This window comes from Anopheles coluzzii, chromosome 2 (genome assembly GCF_943734685.1).
Source record: "Anopheles coluzzii chromosome 2, AcolN3, whole genome shotgun sequence".
Classification (NCBI taxonomy): Eukaryota; Metazoa; Arthropoda; class Insecta; order Diptera; family Culicidae; genus Anopheles; species Anopheles coluzzii.
In genome coordinates this window covers 42,741,936-42,756,070 of record NC_064670.1, presented here as the reverse complement: position 1 = coordinate 42,756,070, position 14,135 = coordinate 42,741,936, and the positions used below count along the sequence as shown (strand labels likewise).

The window sequence follows — 14,135 nt, the reverse complement described above, 5'->3', positions numbered from 1 at the left end:
AGTGAAAGTTACTTTTTGGCAGTCTATATTCTCTGGGAGTCTTGATGACACAATTACACACTGGGAGAACGAACATCTGCATTATCTGATAGATTGTGCGAAAGATTTAAATGGTTTGATGTGGGTAAGGTGTTTTGGTTCCTTTGCTGTGCTCTTCACCTAAGGGATATCGTGATAATTTTTTACCATAATTCTTGTATATTCTCCTTTTATGTGATTTAAATAATCTTACTGTTAAAATTCAAGACAGGATGTGGTATCAAAGTAAAACAATTTTATTTCCTAACGTTACCAAACATTCAAAAGTCAAATGAAACTGCTATATTTTATTGTTACCCACGGCAATGAAATCGCCATTGAAATAGCATTTCCATCTCACCAACTCTACAAACCGACCTCAATCAAAATACAATGTCCATCCGAAAAAAACCCGGTAGCTGCGGGTAAATAAAAGCCGGGAATGTTCAGAAAATCAACAAAATGCCGATATGAGGTCGATCTCACGCCTCTATGCCCACGTCACCGAGCTGCCGGGCTGCTGGGCTGTGCACGGGTGTGCACGCGTTGGCATAGCGCCAGGGATAAATTTATTATGCTCCATGGAGACCGCGACTAAGATATTCATCGGCCGTGCTACCACCACCAGCAGATCGGGAAATTTTATTTGCGAAATAACAATACATTTATAGTTTTGCGCCGCACTCTGCAAAAACAGACACAGCGACGGCGGCTTGACTGGCGCGGGATGGAACAAGGAAGACAATATATCGGGAAGCCCTCTGCTGCTCACGGATGGGTGGCGATGAGTTAGAAAGGTTTTAGCAGTATTAGTAGCTGACAACATGGTTTTTATCGTTTGCACGTGGAACCTATAAACGAGAAACGTTCGTATGTGTGTGTATTTGTATATGTTCGTAAAACATCTTTGGTTGTGTAATTTAAGATTTCGTCTAAGAGAATTACAGTACTCAATTGGACAATCTACACGAAAAGAACTAGTTACTGCGAAAAACAAATAATACCAATGTGTGTTTGTAAAAAAAAACTAGGTAGTTGTTATGTAGGTATCAATATGCGCAGATATGAAGGTGCCTACAAGTAAGCTACCGTTTTACTTGTATTTTTAAAGCATTCTTTTGAAACATATTTAAATTCATATTTCTATTATGGTCAAATTGTACAAATATTTAAAGATTTTGTTAAAAAAAAGACAAGTCAAATCCTAGATGTTTAACATTGAATAGTGCGTTCATACTAATTGAATCTCAAAAGTGCTGTGTGTATTGAAAATTTCCACAACATTAACCTTACAAAATGCGTTTCATCATGCGGCGCAATCTCCATTTAACCCTAATCAAAGAAAGCAAGCGTCCTACTTAACGCAGCACACGAAATATGGTAATATTTTTAGCTTCATTAAGTCGCATGATAAGACGCTGTTCTGATTGCGCCATACCCAGAACTGAGCTAATGAAGACAAATACGGCACCAGCAGTGCTGTGTGTGGCGCTCCATCGAGCCATCGAGAACCGTCGCGCGTGCTGTTTCTGGTTCCTCCGGGACGCCTCACTAGGGCCGTAGCACGGGGTGATTATAAATTACTTCCAATCTCGGTTGACGATTAATTATTGTCTACGCAAAGCTCTCGCTCGCACCAGGTTACCTTTGCGCGTGGAAGATTTGGTGCTACCTTTGCCGTTCAGGAGCAACGAGCAAGCGACGGCAGTAACAGATGGCCGGTAGCAAATGCCTGTGGTCTAAACTGTTCCAGGGCATCCAACTTTGGCAGCAGTGCTCTGCTGGGAAATATCTTATCAATCACTTTTTGCTTTGAAGTATTTCGACACACGAAGCGAGGAACAGTTTTGCTGATACTTTGGCATCTCTTTGAAGTTTTATCAGCCGGTAGTTAATAGAAGCTGTTAATTGTCTATGCGATTCAATTGGACCTCTTCAAAAAGAATTAAAAATCCTTAAATTGAAATATCATTTTAATTTGTTTAATGCATGTTTAAAAATATGTGCGTTGAAAATGATGTTTCGTTAAAAAAAAAAAAAAAAATGTAGAATAACAATCATTTTGGCCGTTCTTGCCAAAATTCTGACTGAATTCAGATCCTTTTATATTAACAAAAAATATATTGACACACTGTATATAGTGAGGATGACGACATGCTGCATACAGTACCGAATGTGAAAGCCGGAAGGAGTCCCATTTTCATTCTATTCAATTTGTCGATTCGAAATCAAACATTTTAGCATCGTGGAATGTCGAATTGTCAGCGTGAGTAATATATCGAGCATAACAATAGAGCATAAATAACAATTTTGATCAGGGAAGATTAACACAAATCGTTTATCAGTCGAAATGCTCTGATAAACGACCATAGCTGGAATGATCTAAACAAACGGTATCCATCGATAAATAAGATTAAAAAAATAATCTAAACTGATTTATTCATCTGATATGCTGTCTTGGCTCAACATTTGTCTGACAAGGTCTCAACAAGTATATACCGAAGCCCTGAAAAATAAAATCTTTTCTATTCATGCTTCACTTTTTTCTGTTTATAAATTCAGCGAAAAGAAAAATTTCGAGAAACAAGGAACAAAAACCGTAGCCTAAAGTTCAAAACCAAATTTTCTACTCGAATGTCAAACCATTACACTGGAAAAGCAGTCTCTGTTGTGGACATCAACAAAAAAACTCTTCACATCTTTCACATAAATAAATAACAAAATCGAACAGAAAAACCGCCTGGGGAGCTTTTGCTAACAGAACCAAAGAAGAGAGCGACGGCGAGGAATAAAAAAAGAGAAAATCTGGTTTGATATTTGGTTACATCATTGTGTCGCAGTATGATTTGTTGAAGTACTGGCTCCACAGCAGGCTTACAGGCACCGCTCACTGCTGGCTGTTTGTCGCCAAGCACAAGTAGCGACACCAAAATGCGATGAGACTTATTTTACTTGTTTTTTTTTTCTGAGCGCCTGCCTGTGTTAGCAACATCCAGAAAGATCGAGTTGCCTATTTTACGATGGCAGCTGGTCAGCAGGCAGCATTTTGGGGAAAAATATGAATGAAAATAAAATAAAGGCTCTAATGGTAATGCGGTAAGTAAAGATTCCTGGCGGGAAGCACACAGACCCAAAAAAATATCCCAAAAAAGAAAGGAAACGCCGCCCGTTGTTTATTTGTATCGTACCAGCGATGGCCTACGTGTTTCCGATACGTGAGTGCGTTTACATTTTGGGGTGACACGTTTTCGTTTGATTTATTATATCGACTCCTTGGTGTGACACGTTTCATTAGCAGCCGTGTCTTGAAGGCGAAGCCGCCTTGGGGCATCACAGACTTCAGCTCACCAGAAGCGTCACGCGGTGCCGAAACATACATCTTTGGTCTCGACCAGTGCTGTTCAATGAGGCAGAAGATTTATACCATAATCGAAATGCGCCGTTAGCATCACTTACGTGATCGGTTTTAATCGAAGTAAAAAATCTGTAGCCTCTAGTGTACGGGTCAACCGCCTGTAGCAAAAGCAAAAAAACAACAACACATAGCAGTAAAACTCAACCACAAAGTGGGTAAAATAAAAAAAAAATCCATACAAAAATAGTTTCACTCAAGAGTGCTTGTTCTCGAGTGCGGTTGCTGAAAAATTATGTCATCATTTAGCGGTAAACATAAAAAAAAACAAAATCACAAAAACTTTAATACAATACGCTAGTGCACCAAAAACGATTCTATCACTACGAACAATCAACGAGAGCGGAAATCATATTCAGAGCAGGCGTGATTGAAATGTTGTGGTAAAGTTACACACTACCAGGCGCCTCCACCAACTATCCGTTGGACACCAGGCGTCTCCATTGTTGAAGCGAGTTTGTACGATAGTGAAATATATGGGTAGGGGGGGGGGGGGGGGGGGAGGGGGGGATTACGGAAAAGCGTGGTATGCGCGTACGGCACGGTAAAAAAATCCAATAGCACACAGAGAACGGTTCCGGAACCGTCAATATTGATGATGATGATGATGAAGCTGGCAGCGGTTTGAGAATAAGTTGACCGAACTTCCTGTTGGGTGTTGGTTTGTCGCGTCCAACTGTGAGCAACGGGTGTTGGGATAAGTACAATCTGCTGTAAGAGTTGTTGCAGGCGAGGGAAAATGTTGGTTGAAGTATATATATGACGATGAATATGTTGGGAATGCATTTTGTAGCAGGAAAGTGAAACATTTTCCACGTAGAATGTATCCAGTTTTTGTTTAATATAAAGGAATGGAATTCATTTTTAGTTTGCAAAAACCGAGTGAATTTATATTTGAAATAAATTCATAAATAAGCACACCCAATTAAAAAAATAATCAATAATAATTTTTAACATGTAACTTTTTTTCAAAAATTGACTGGATGGTTTAAGTGAAAAACTCGATGAAAATCAAAACATGTTTTATGTTAAGAATTTCTTAACAGGGCCTGATGTAATTAGGCCATTTCGCTTTGCGGAAGTTGGAGAGTGTGGCCAGATCAATATTTATTTGCTCTTTAAAAAGTCCTTGTAAGTGCCTCTAGATTGTGGCCCTTCAAAGTTGTGAAGGATGCTGGAATATAATGATCCATTTTCATTTGGCATAATTTATAAAGCACTCAACTGCACTCTGTTTACATTCGATGTTCATACTTGTGCTGATGTTTATAATCAATTGCTGCTTAATATTTCAAACTAAAATAGAATTTTAAGGCACAAAGTTTTTTGTGTGCAGCCGGATACAAAACTTTTTAGAAAGCAGAGTTTCAAAGTGATTAATTTTTAATACAATTTGGATTACGTGGCAAATCTTACTATTTATGTTCGTTTCAAAAGGGTGTGTTTTTATAGATCATACAGAAGCTATGATTTTTTTTTAGCTTTTCATGTATTTTCTTTTGAAATAAAATAAGCTCCTTTTGATTCCCTTTCATTACCATGCCCATAATCGTTGCTTACAAAATCACTGATTGATCATCCTAGTGCTGCCAAATGAACTATATTTTTATCCCATTTATCGGACACATTAACCATCGAAAATCTACGTGCATACGCCTCATCACTTTTCAGATGTAGCAAATTACAGAGCTTCCAATTTCATCAATAACCAAACTGATTTAAAATCGTGAAACGATGGTTGGTTTCATTCTTCGATGTCCTGCTGATGAAATAAGAAAATTATATGAACCGATTCACTCAAACGGTAAACTAGCGCCGATTAACCGGAGGCCGGAGAAGCCACGGCCAAGTTAACTGAAGCCAAAAGGCGAACGAGAAGCAAAATCAATACCAGAAGCAGCATCGTCCGTTGAGTTGACGGTGTGTGCTCGCTTGCGTCCTTGCCAGAACAGGCAGCAGTCACAAAACACGCGGTGCTGCTCGCTGGCCTAATGACGTTTGCGGCGCGGAATTAATTGAAATCGATTTTTCATTCCAGCAGCAGTCAAAAACGAGCGTGTGTCCGTTTCGATCGGCTTAAGGTTCTCGGTGCCCGTGTGCTTTGGCTAGTGGATTTACAGCGGAAAGAGAAGATTTGAAGTGTTTTCACGTTTTCCTTTCTCCTTTTTTTGGCATTGATTCAACACGATCAAAGATTTCCGAGTGTGCGGTTCTATTTGGCTGAACGTCTTAAAAAGGGGCACACAGCATAGCTGATGAGAAGCTTTCGATAAAGCTCAATGGTTGGCGATTTAATGCTGGTTAGTTTGCGGCTTCTGGTCTCTTTAAATGAGCTGGCATTTAGATGAGCAATCTAGAGATTACAATTGGAGTTGTTTTGTTGAAAAATGTCTTTATCTTTAGTCGGTGGGTTTTAAAGCAAAATGGTTCACAAGTATTAGCAGAAGGATATTCGACTTGATTAGTATTTGGTATTTTTGTAGGAAAAATCAAATGACGCACAATACGGCGAAATTACAAGACACACAATTATTGAAGTACAGTAGTAAAATGTAATATAAACTTGCATTAAGTATTTTGTGTTTTGAATATTAAACAAATATTTAGCATTGATTTGAAGTGAAACTAATAACTTATATTTTTCATTAGTTTTGCAAAATTTTAGAATTGAATGTGAAATTAGCTTGTGGGTAATAGGCAATAGTAGGAAAAACCAACGAACAACATGGCCAATCAAATCAATTTCGGTGCGTCCGGAGCCGTCCTACACATCTGACCCAGTGTGCCGCAGTGTGACCCTCGTTAGAGTTTATGCTTTGCCCATTTTCTTGCCCGTGTTCGTTTCCACATTCATTATTCACGAATCAAATTACCATCGACTCGAATGGTGTACACAAAAACGACGACCTTGTGACTCGGTGCTCCGTTCTCGGAGCCCCATTTGCCGCTTCCCTTTGAGCACTGCCCGTTCACTCCTTCACTGCTCTCGGTTGACTTTTATCCCCGGTGCCTAGTATTTTTCCCTCTCGTGGGAACAACCTACATGACGACGTCCATGCTCTGCACAGCAAAGTAGCGACATTTTCTACCGAACAAAAGAAACCCCGTCCGAACAGCGGGCGCACAACACGTGCGCATTTTGATTGAATATTTCTCAGAATGCAACACCATCGCAACGTGAGATAAATATCACGCCAAGCGGTGCTATGTCGGCAGCAAGGAGCTCCTGCCAAAGCAGCATGACAAATCAACATTTCAGAGGAAGCGAGAGACAAGACACTCGGTACGAACGAGTTGAACAGTTCGGTCGATCGGGGGACAGTCCCACAAGCTAGATCTCGCTCATCATGCTCCTCAATTCAACCGCCCACAGATGCGCCTGCAAAAGGATTATTGAGCACAAAATAATGAACTGGCCGAATGAACCTAATTGATGCTGCCAGCTGGTTTCCAGTTACCGGAGTAAGGGGTTGGAAAATACGCTCTGTCCGGGTTCCGCGTTCTCGCCGTGGGTTCGCTGGCTTGGCAACGACGAATCTTTTCATCTCGCGTCATGAGTCGAGCATAGTTTCGTAACGAAATGTTCGAGATGTGATTCACCGATTTACACCGGAATGAGGCAAAGCGAGCTATAAAGATTATAAGCTGTGCCATGTTTCTGCCGATGCTGTAGTGAACGTATTTTTCCTTGAACTGATAATAATGTAATTTTCTGCCCTGTCCGACGCCCCTCTGTCTTCCTTGGTTTAAATTTCCTGCCGGGTGCGATGTGTTGATTTGCAGCAAAAGCATATTGGCTTAATTTTTGGATGTTGTTTTTATGGTGGCGTAAGACGACTTGTGCAAGATTTAATCATCATTAAATTATTTCCTTCCTACGATACCTGTAACATTGTCGAATACGCTTTGGCGGCTGTATAGAGAAAAAATAAAACCAAACCAACATCCTTTCACGAAAGGAACGTGAAGGGATTGGCGAAAAATTCATATTGAGATTCAGCAGGCGGAGGGTTTTCTTTCATAAAAGATGGTTCAAATATCTAACGTTGGGTCCGAGATTAATGTAAAATAAAAGCAAAAAAGAGACTATAACGAGCTATTTTTAGTTTGTTGTGCAAAACAGCAGTAGCTACGTTAGACGGCGCAAGTAATTTGATAACTGGTTAAACTTTTACGATTGACGTCAGACGAAATGTATGGCAAATGATGCTTCAAGTTGATTAAAAGATATGTTATTTGAGGTCTTCGATGGGATAATTGTTCCGTGTAATGTAAGGAGCATATGCAGTTGAATTTATATTTTGTGCAACCAATTTGTGCTGCATAACATGAAAGTGCTCTCAGGTGTAGCCCATTGTTTAAAAAAGAAATTTCAAATATGGACGATAATTACTCTCTACTGAGTAATGTACTGTTGATTGGTTGGAAGCTTCATTAAAATCGCGTCAAATTTCAATCATATTTTCTATCAATTTTTCACGTCTCTGTATCAAATGTTTGACTTCCCTCCTCTCCCTATGATAAAAACACAGGCATTATAGTATTACATAAACAGGTTTCCTCCGTGCTGTACTCCTAGTAAATGAATGTGGACGTAAAATAAAAACAGTGCACATTGTTTGACTGCAAATGACACCGGATCTCATACCAACGTGGTGGGCGTGTGTGGTTTTATACCTATTTTCTGATTTCAAAATTTCCAATCAATGTGAATAAGTGTACGCGGGTGGGAAAGAAAGTAAAATCAAAACAAAACACACACATATCCACAGTAACACACATGGCTCGTGTTTCGATTAGTGATTTTTCATCTCCGTCCGTCCGTAGTGGAATCAGGTTGTCGGTTCCATCGATGGTTCCATCGAAACCAGTCAATGTTACGGGCTGATGTGCATGTAAGCGGGAAATTGAATTTGAATACCATTCGGCAAATCTCCAGTAGCTTACGTCCCTCGCGCTGCAGTCGTGCCACCCTGCGCATACGGAAGTAGAAGCATGTCATGCTTAGCGGGCAGGAAAGGGTGTTGTTTGGGAAGAAAGAATCCAGCTACCCGTAGGACAGGGACGGTCGTGACGCAAAAGCCGAGCCAACTTACAACGTTCACAATGGTGCTGCTTTCACATGGAAATGGCATGCAAACAATGAAAATGTGGTTGTGTCGCGTCATGAGTGAATTTTTTATCATATTTTTGAGTTCCGGTTTCGGTATGCCGGAAACTGGGAACATCCTGACAAAACAGGACGTACGGAAAAATCGATCAAAAATCTTGCCAAAGTTTATGTTTCTTTAATGAGTCTAATCATGGTTCTTTTTCTTCTTTCTATATTTTTTTTTCAGGTACCTTCATGCAATTGTATTGCATGCCAATTACATCATGTTTGCAGCGTTGGTTCGATAGGAAAAGTTAACCGTATTCGCACATAGTTTTGGCAAAGGTATTATTCACTCGCAGAAAAGCAATTAGGTTTATGTATTTTTAATTATTTTGTGCGGAATGGTTTGTATTTAGCAGTTTCTTGTATGAGTGTGTGCGTCAAACATTGATTTGATAATTAATGTTTGCAAAGCATAATTATTTCCCTTGTTTTCTCTGCTTTGTACAGCTTTCCGTTGTCCAAACAACTAATGATCCGGAACAATTAAGCTTTCAGCGTCCAATTTAAAACCAATTTTGGTAATTTAATTTATCTACCTCTTGTTTAGTTCGTTAAAGGCAACGAGATTGTTCGCAATACTTGGGTGATACGAACAAAGACACCACTCTTCACACAGGCACAACAATATAAGAAAGAAAATGTGCAATTACTCCACCAGGACAGATTCTAGAAACAATGCCATTGAATAGAGCCGCACACATACACCCACACATACAGCAAACAAATTGCTTTCAAAAGTAAACGAAAAATGGGTTTCCTTTTGCATTTCTTCCCACTTTGCTCCAAACAGTCCCCGCGCAAACTTTTGCCAATTTATACACAAAAGCGATGGTACGCCGCTTAGTGACGTTTACGAATGAAACGAATAAACAGCGCTACAACACCGTCCCAAGAGAATAGCAGAAAGGATATTCATACACACACACACACACACACACACACACACACACACACACACACACACACACACACACACACACACACACACACACACACACACACACACACACACACACACACACACACACACACAGACACAAACACATAGCTATACAAGCGCCGTGTTATTCTTGCAGTTTTCCTTTTGGCTAAAACTGACTTTTGACTTAATTTTCGTCTTTCGTATTTTTCCCTTTACGGCAAAATGTGTTCCAATTGGGCGTTAGAACCATGCGGAGAAGGGAAAAACTCCTAGTTGGGCTAGAAGCTTTCGATGGAACAAAAAGCACACACAAACACACATACACACATATCAAAAAGGGCGGTACAGAGATCCTTGCCTATGCTACCATCTACCAGAAAAAGAAACAATTTTCTTTAGGACTGTCACATTCGGACACATTCATCTTTTGGATCACCGGGGGAAGGTTTTTGTTTTCGTCTTACGTAGGACGAACGGTCTCTCTGTGAGTACAATGCTCCATGGCCACCGTCAACGAGACTTTCGGGGTTTTTGCTGCCTTTTCACTCACGTCCGTTAGGCAAATGATGCGCTGACCAGGGCGCGTCTGGGTGATGGAAGATCGCTAGCCAAGCGCCACAATAATGGACATAATGTTCACGCAGTCCTTTCGGCAGCATGGGCAAAGATAAAAAAAAACAGAGGCCAAAACCCCGATAGGCATAAAATGAAAAGCCAGCTTTTACGCGTGAATACTGATGAGAAAATTAGCTGCGGGAAGGGAGATGACGACGGCCGTACCCAAATGTCCACTGGCTCCCGGGAGCGGCTGTTCTTTGACGTGGAGATATTTTAACCATTCTCACCCCAACCCCAAGGACAGTGCAAAAAAAAAAATGCGTTGAAAAAACAAAACGTTATGGCTCCACGGTGCCAACATGACCATTCTCGGTATGGGTGGACAGGGTGGAGTTTCTAACCGTCGACGGTTGGAAGTAATAAATTAGTCGGAAATGATAATTGAAATTCGACCATCGACAAATTTCGAGGAATGTCCCCTTCACAAGCGGAGAAATAGAAAGAATGAGGCGAACAGATAGGGGAGCAATACAGCGAAAAATAAATTGAGTGTAGATTAAACAAGGCAAAAACCATCCCGTGTTTAGCCATTTCTGTCTACTTTGTTCTGTTTTTTTTCTTCTTCTGTGTTAATGTTAAGAAATTTGTCTCGTTTTCGGTTGGTTTGGTGTGGGTCTTCTCACATTTCGGCTTCAAATGATGCTTCATGTCGTTTGTTTTCACCCCAATTCTATTGCAATCTGCCAAAATGACACATTGTCAGCGGATGTTGCGGAAATGCCTGTGTGCGTAGAACGTTGATAGCTCGTTTATCACTTTTCCACCCCGGTGGTAACATCCGCGTGGAAGTCAAAAGCCTCTAACCACGTTTCCTCGTCCATCAAGCTGAACGCGTGATGACTAGCCCCTGACGGTTGCAATGACAAAACCGATAAAATTACGTTCGAGCACGTTCGGCCAACAGTTGGAGTAATGTTTCTTGATTAAAACTTAATTGCAATATCCTTTCTCGTGTCTTGCCGTATTTGTACAGACGGTGTAAGGATTGTCTGCGGTTAGTGTTGACCGGTTGCGAAGGTACTGGTAGTGAGAAAGGTAGAGAATAAAAATGAATATCAATGTGCCATCGTCGTGGTCACAGGCAAACCCACAGCTGCTGTTCGTGGGAGGCATAATTTGCTTAAGTGGTCAAACAGACTTTGATTCGCTGCTTTTTTGCGTCCTTCAGTCTTAAACAACGTGATACCTATCTGGACGGCGATGCGATTACGGAGAAGGAAGAAATTCGTTGCAGTGAATAAATTTAGCCAGGTAATTTAAACTGATGACACTCGTTTTCGTTTCGTTTTCGTGAAGCAAAAGCGGAGTGGCTATTGAATAAAAGTTGTGCAATTAGTAACGTGAGGCAGGTGCAGTTAATGTAGCGCGGGCCGGTTGATAATGCAAGGTTTTGATTGCGAAAGGATTAAAAGCATCAACTCATTTAAAGGCTTCAAGTCTTGATTATCAGCTTGTGGTCATCTTGAAGACATGCAATACAGCGGTATAGTGGTGCGTTCAAATTATACCTTAAACAAATGAATATATCTCACCTGAAGAACCGGACAATGTTTTAGTTCAACAACCATCTAGTGAGTATAATTAAAGTAGATCTAGCAAATGCGTGTAGTTGACTACATGTAAAGACAGATTACAGTAATAGCATGAAGCAATAGTCAGTTGTAATAAAACCAACAGCTAGTATGAATCTCTTTAATAATTATCCGAGTATTACCGGCATAAGACACAGGGAGGAAATGCACCTAGAACAAAAATCTGTCAGCAAAGATCCGATGAAACTGAATTAATTTAATTTCGCCCGCAGCCAGGACTGACTATCATCTGGTTACTATCTGAACAAGGTCGGCATGACCGCGGAGTTCGTTACGCAAAAAATAGTTTAAAATAGAAAACGATTTAAAATACAAAAACGAAAAAGCAAAAATGAGATCATTGTTATGCTCTTACAATGGATTGCAATGTAAATTAAGGAAGAAAATTCAACAAAATATAATCTCCTTGTACATGTACGACAATGTTTACAGAGCATATTTTGAAACATATTAGCTATCTATTTCGAGAGCCACACCTCGGATTGCCCAATTAATTAAGCTCATTTTTATGCCGCACTCAAAAATTATAAATATATACATTCATCCACAAAAAGTAAACCACCACCGGAACGTTCCTCACTGTCGGAAATCTAATCTGATCGTAAAGTGGAAGTCATCAAGTTAGCTAACGTGATATATTGCCTCCATTTGCCGACCTGCCTCACACGCGTGGCTAGCTGAATCGGGTGTGGACGAAAACTAAATATTGATTAATGACCCTCGGCTACGACCTTCACCCTGGATTGGGTTTCTGGAGAAAAAATTACTAGCAACAGCAATCTCGCACCAATAATAGCTCGTGTGGCAAAGTGTGGTAGAAAAAAAACTGGTCTGTTTCAATGGTTCATTAAGCTTAAAAGTGAACCATGACAACAGGAGGGAGGGACAAGCGTGCATCATATCACGAATGGTTGTTTTGCTGAGAATCTGTCAACATGATTAATTGATCCAACAAAAAAAAGCATCACATTGCTTTGAGGGACGCATTGCGAAGGTTAATTAAACAAAGTGTGATGTGACATTTTGGGATGCAATTTTCACACCTGTACATCAAACTCATACTTTTTACATTTGTTGTGAGATCATTTTAAGTATTCTTACTTTCCCATTCTAAATAACTACTGGTAAAGGGAGAATTCTATTCCAAAAAATGTCAACGTGTTAAACACGATGATATACATGCCTTGTTCTACACTTTTCCAGGGCCACGGTTAAACACCAACGCGCTCGGCTGACGGCAACAGATAGATTTATGCTAAGCTGACAAATTACATCGTCACGGTTGTGGTAAAATTACTAAGACGCTCTATTTCTATGCAAGACACACACACACATGTTCGCGATGATATTCTCGACCTACCATTCTGTCCGGATAGGCAGTATTGATTCCGAGAAGGGAAAACTAAACCAACACCTCGTAAAGCGTCCAACGAGAACTCCGAAAGTCGCTCCCCCTGTCCCCCACTCTCCAAGATTCGGTTCCAAATAGTTTCTCTAGGCCCTGCCCGGACAAGCGGCTTGGAATCGGATACATCCGGTCCGGATATCGACGTGGACGAACGACCGCAGGGCCCGAGACGGAAAATGCTGGCGTAAAATTAATTCTCTGTCTTGCTGATTTATGATCGTAAGCTATGGCTTCCGTAGGCTAGGGGCATTCGTTTGGTCTCTCAGGCAGGCTGCTATTACGATGCCCACCGGCGCAGCACGACACTCTCGTGCGTTGGAGTGACTGGTGGACACTTTCGTTTGAATTCAGCACTTCAGCCCACACCAGCCCAAGCTTTCTGCTCTTTCTGCCAGGTTTGAAACCGTTTGAGGTTAGCGCTAGTGCTGCTGGCTTCATTTAATGGAGACATTTTTAGCATAGCTTGAGTGCGTCCACCGTCCCAACCGTTATGGAATGGTTTTCTTCTACGGGAGGCATAAAATGATTACTAGGAGTATTTTTTTTTCTCGCACACACTTCTGGAACTATCTGAGGAACAATTTAATTAAAAGCTTTTGCACGTTTTCCATGATAATGGCAGAAAAGAAACGGCCAAGCCAATTTCAGCGAACTGGAATGCAAAGCGTTGCTACTCACGTGTGACATGTAATCTTTGCGTGCATGACTGGTGTGCAGCTTACCTGGAAAGATAAATGGAGGACATTTCAAGAGTTAGTTCTTAGCTACAATACTAAACTGTTAAAAATCCATAACTGAATTCAAATTTCAATAACATGTGAACAGTATTTACTACAGTACTAAACTATGTAACATATCATGATTGAAACTGTTTAAACGTACACCATTTTATAATAGTGATATTTTTTAATCATTTAAGTATTGCTAAAATCGTCCATCGTGTTGAATTTTATGAAAATAACGACGACTTATATCGTGTGAATCAAACACTTTTTCGTTTCGATAAG

The 14,135-nt window shown here is 40.5% G+C and overlaps 2 protein-coding genes across 7 annotated transcripts in view; one reads left to right on the top strand and one right to left on the bottom strand.

Moving 5' to 3' along the window:
• LOC120948809 (uncharacterized) overlaps positions 1-14,135 on the bottom strand; it is a 192,603-nt gene that overhangs the window by 67,809 nt on the left and 110,659 nt on the right. The window lies entirely within an intron of this gene.
• LOC120948808 (uncharacterized) overlaps positions 1-14,135 on the top strand; it is a 138,060-nt gene that overhangs the window by 21,390 nt on the left and 102,535 nt on the right. The window contains exon 1 of one of the 6 annotated variants that reach the window (XR_005750980.2): positions 8,782-8,867. The exons of the other annotated variants lie outside the window; for them this stretch is intronic. The gene's annotated coding sequence lies outside the window, so the exon portion shown is untranslated. Of the gene's footprint in view, positions 1-8,781; positions 8,868-14,135 lie in introns of those variants that run through there. 6 annotated transcript variants of the gene reach the window in all.